This window comes from Stylophora pistillata, chromosome 5 (genome assembly GCF_964205215.1).
Source record: "Stylophora pistillata chromosome 5, jaStyPist1.2, whole genome shotgun sequence".
Taxonomy (NCBI): Eukaryota; Metazoa; Cnidaria; class Anthozoa; order Scleractinia; family Pocilloporidae; genus Stylophora; species Stylophora pistillata.
The window spans coordinates 26,105,616-26,110,821 of record NC_142523.1 but is presented as its reverse complement, the minus strand read 5'-3'; the positions used below and the strand labels follow the sequence as shown (position 1 = coordinate 26,110,821).

The 5,206-nt window shown below is 39.2% G+C and overlaps 1 long non-coding RNA gene across 1 annotated transcript; it reads right to left on the bottom strand.

The window, feature by feature from the left end:
* Positions 1–2,495: 2,495 nt before the first annotated feature.
* Positions 2,496–4,082, bottom strand: LOC148731081 (uncharacterized). Its single transcript, XR_016001196.1, has 3 exons — positions 3,918–4,082; positions 3,744–3,813; positions 2,496–3,636 (listed from the first exon to the last, which is right to left on the bottom strand). It is a non-coding gene; the product is annotated as an uncharacterized LOC148731081 (long non-coding RNA).
* Between the last annotated feature and the right edge of the window lie 1,124 nt (positions 4,083–5,206).

The window sequence follows — 5,206 nt, the reverse complement described above, 5'->3', positions numbered from 1 at the left end:
TTTTTAACAAAGAATTCCCCAAATTTATTCGCAAGTAGAACTGGGTCATCATGAGGTGGTAGATCATTAACATTAGGACCCTTACAAAGGAATGAAACCAATTTCAACAACTTCCCGGAGTCACCAGCGCACTGACCAATTAAATCTGAGTAATAAGAAACTCGAGTAGACTTGAGAAGAGCAGAATATCTATTACAGATTTTACGATAAGCAAGCCAATCTGAAGAAAGACCACTTTTAAGAGCTTTCCGCTCAGCCTTGCGACGAATACGTTTAAACTGGAGAACATCAGCGTTAAACCAAGGGATCTTTGCACGAGTAACAAGAGTTTTTGTCTTTATGGGAGCATGTTTATCCAGGATTTCTGTTAAAGTCGAGGAGTACTGCTTGGATAAATCGCCAAGGTTGCTCCAGTGTGTGTCACTGCAAAGTACAGACGAGGTGATGTCCGATTTAAATGCATCAATGTCGATGTTCTTTAACCTGCGATATGACACAGACTTGGTAGAGATTGATGAACTTGGGAAGCGAATAAAACACTCAACAAAAAAATGATCCGAGATGGGTAAGGTGACATTAATGGGACCCAAAATTTAGTCACTGGTGGATCGAGTGATGATAAGGTCCAAAATATGCCCAGAAATATGCGTGGACATCGTTACGTGTTGTGAGAGGCTGAAGGTTTCCAGCAACTCTTTAAATCTTATAGCACAATTGCTATGCACCAAATCCATGTGAAAGTTGAAATCCCCAGCGATAATAAGAGGTTCAGGACACATGACAATGTTTTCAAGATACGACGAAAACTCATCAAGAAATACCGACGCAGAAGAGTTGGGAGGGTGGTAAACAGCAACAATACGGATAGAGCGATTTGTTGTCTTCAAAATCCATTCGGAAAATTCAAAAGAATTATGTTCCTTCCCGTCCAGAAGTGTGGCATCAAAAGAGTCGCGGAATAAAATGCCTGTACCACCGCCAGATCGATTTGATTGCCGTGGAAAACTCTTGAATAAATAGCCATGACGAGAAAGATCAGCAATGCAGACAGAATCTAAATCGTTTAACCAAGTTTCAGTAAAAATACAGATACCGATATCATTGCCAACAGCATGGTCAATTATTGTTTCCACTTTGTTCCTGATAGAGCGAGCATTACAGATTGCAAAGCGAAGATTATTTGAAGAAAGACTCGATGACAGCAATGATCTCAGAGGCTTCAAAACGGACGGATTGACACCATTAGAGGTGACAAGTTGAATATTTAATGATCTACAATCCCGGCGTGAAGAAGAAATCGGAAGAATATTATGAACAGCATGTTTCCTAGCTTTATCAGCCTTTCCAGCGCGACATCCTCGGTACTTAAAAATACCAAGGGCTTGAAGTAGACATAATGAAGATTGATACAAATAGCTTGGACCGGAAGAGCGCAAGCGAAAAAGATCAGTTCTGGAGTAAAACTTTGTAGCAATTTGGGCTTGACTTGATGGCTTATCGGCAAGCGAAATAGCAGAAGGAGGCGGGTTAGCACGACCAGTAGAATGATGAGTAAGTGGGCCAGGATTCCTTTCAACGTCCTGACAAATAGTAAGGTCAAGGGACGGCAATAAGAAGCAAACGTAACCGTGTTTGTGCCAGGAAGAAATTGGTCGTCGACGAAGCCCAAATGAACTTAGTCTTCGAAAGTGAAAGGAAGGTCGATCCAGTCCAGCCGCTTGAAATGAAACAGGAGCTGTGTTCAAAGTGCGACCATCGTGTAACCAAACTGATAAAAAAATTGACTGAAATCCGAGTAAAATTAAAAATTTTCGCAGAACATCAAACGTGGCAGCCATACTTCGGCGCGCATACATTAGAATGCACTTACTTTCGAGCGGCTGAATAATATCGATTGAGATAGCTTGGAAGTTACGAGAACAATAACAAACAGGTAGCTGCATTTGACATAGGATTTGTTCCATTTTGTTATTGATAAAAGCAAAAAGGGCCCTGCAATCCGATTGCCTTTTTTTGGACGACTTTTCATATTTCTAAACTATTAAAAAGTCTGATCGTAACGCCCTTCGCTATTCACTACTCGCAAAATAACTTTCTACGTAGTCTCCGAATAGACGAGATTTCAACCAACACAGGTTTCCTGCCATTTTTTCTGGGAATAAAGGTTAATGATAAGTATGCTAAAATGATGAACAACAGTTGACTATTTGTTGTTTTCTTTCTTTCATTTCACCTCATGCTCAACAGTGTGTAAGTACCTATTTATTGTGCTACGTATGTTTACCTATTCCTTAATTTAATTGTTTGAGATCAAAGTACTCGTATTTCAAATAAGCCTTTGGTTGTATTTGCATAGAATGCACTTACTTTCGAGCGGCTGAATAATATCGATCGAGATAGCTTGGAAGTTTCGAGAACAATAACAAACAAGTAGCTGCATTTGACATAGGATTTGTCTCATTTTGTTATTGATAAAAGCAAAAAGGGCCCTGCAACCCGATTCCCTTTTTTTGGACGACTTTTCATATTTCTAAACTATTAAAAAGTCTGATCGTAACGCCCTTCGCTATTCACTACTCGCAAAATAACTTTCTACGTAGTCTCCGAATAGACGAGATTTCAACCAACACAGGTTTCCTGCCATTTTTTCTGGGAATAAAGGTTAATGATAAGTATGCTAAAATGATTAACAACAGTTGACTATTTGTTGTTTTCTTTCTTTCATTTCACCTCATGCTCAACAGTGTGTAAGTACCTATTTATTGTGCTACGTATGTTTACCTATTCCTTAATTTAACTGTTTGAGATCAAAGTACTCGTATTTTAAATAAGCCTTTGGTTGTATTTGCATAGAATGCACTTACTTTCGAGCGGCTGAATAATATCGATCGAGATAGCTTGGAAGTTACGAGAACAATAACAAACAGGCAGCTGCATTTGACATAGGATTTGTTTCATTATGATATTGATGAAAGCAAAAAGAGCCCTGCAACCCGATTCCCTTTTTTTGGACGACTTTTGACACTTTTAAGTTATTAAAAAAGTCCGATCATAACGCCCTTGGCTATTCACTATTCGCAATATAATGTTATCGTTGAATACAATCTCGCATTCTGATTGGTTAAGTGAGCTTGAGGTTCTTCCTTGTTTTGAACTGAACAGTTAATTCTTGGAGAGGCATGTAAATTCTCTTTCGTTCGCGACAACGCGAAAGCGAGAAAATCATCTGAACACGGCCCACAAAAATCAATATCCGAGCTCACAGGTCAGGTCAATGCGGTTTCAATATCCACCTACAGCCATACTCTTTAAGAAAATCAACGAAGGATGTCAAGTAAGTTGGCTGGGTTTGCAATGGTACGAGTACGACTGTCACAGCTGCCAACGCCAGCGACGGTCCACGCACTGAAGCCGTTTGCGAGAAATTTAAGTCAACAGCCTTGTACCTCCATTAGTAGTTGGAAATAGCACAACAGCAATGAATAACGGCAGTGATTATCTAACAGAAAGAGTTCTAGGTGCACTGGTCACCAATGTATCGTTCAACAACTCTCCAGTGAATATTTCCCTCAACTTTCAGTCGAATGCTCATCCTAACGACTTAATTAGCTAATGGCAGTTGCCAGTAATGAATTTCTACAAGTAAAAAGATCAAAGTTTTTGGACTTTGTATGAAACACTTCTAAGCTTTTAAAGGAATTAGGTACCGATGAATACACGTATTTTCACTTCAAGGTACTTACCTTGTATTGATAGCGATGTTAAGCTTTCAGCGCTTTCGCTTGCACACCTCATTTCTTTCCGTTTTGCCACCTAAGAGACAAAAAGCTGTAAATTATTTTCCCTCTCGAGCAAACTCAGTGGAAACTTGAAAAAAAGATGTTAATAATAAACGGCTTGTAAATCCTGTCAAATACCACCATTGTCTTTAAATAGTGTGAAGCTTGCTAAAATAGTTTGAAAACCAATGTACAAACAAGGTTCAAATAAAAGGTGTCGACCTTGCTTCCTATTCGCTAACATAATAACTGTTCTGACAGTTGACTTCGAAATGGCTTTCTAGAGCGCGCGCTCAGGATGAAAACAAACAATATTATGTGCTACGTATGTTTACCTCTTCCTTGATCTAATTGTTTGAGATCAAAGTAATCGTATTTCAAATAAGCTTTTGGTTGTATTTGCATAGAATGCATATACTTTCGAGCGGCTGAATAATATCGATAGAGACGGCTTAGAAGCTACGGGAACAATAAGAAATAGGTAGCTGCATTTTACATAAGGGTTGGTCCATTTTGTTTTTAATACCTGATTTCCCTTTTATAAACGACTTGTAACATTTTTTTTTTAATTATTGAAAAGTCTGATCATAACACCCCTTGCTATTCACTATTTGGGAAAAACTATGTGCGTAATATCTCGTAATTCTCTGATGAGTCAGGTTGTTTTTTTTTTAAATACACTCGCGCGTTATAACTAAAATTTATTAGAAGGCGTCACAAAACCTCTCGGGATGTTGGGAGAGCACTCACAAAGCTTTTTAATCACCCACCCTTAGCTCGTGTTCTCCCAACATTATGCGTGGCTCTAAAGCCCGAAAAATGTGTTTTAGTGCTTAATGAAAAGAAATGTCGAATCTTGTTGGGAAATCCGAATGCTAGGATTCGAGAAAGTGTTGAAATGTTACAAGACAAAGTGAAATTTCCAATTTTTTGGAATAATGAAAACCAACAAATAAGATATATATCTACATACGTTATTTAATCACTCCCTCATAGGGCTTTTCGGGGCCATTCTTACAACACCACTCACCCATCCCACCCAGGGAAGGACTTCCACCACACAGTGATCTCGCACGTGTGAAACTAACGTCTCTTAGGCCCACTCCTAACCCTGCAGGAGACGGGGTCAACGCTTTTTAATGTCCTTATCCGAGAAGACTAGAACATCTATCCATTTCTTAATATTATAGAAAGGTAGCAAATTCTCCTCAGTTATTTTAAGACCATGTGTATTGGACCGGCCGGGACACGAACCTTCGACCTCCCGCACAATACAATCCGGCGCTCTAACCAATTGAGCTAACCGGGTGCCGGTTAGCAAAAATTTAATGAAAACGTGAATGCCTTTCGTTGCATTCGAGAGCATTGAAAGTTAGAGATCAAACTTGGCGGAAAATATACTTTGAACGATCACTGCAGTCTTGCGA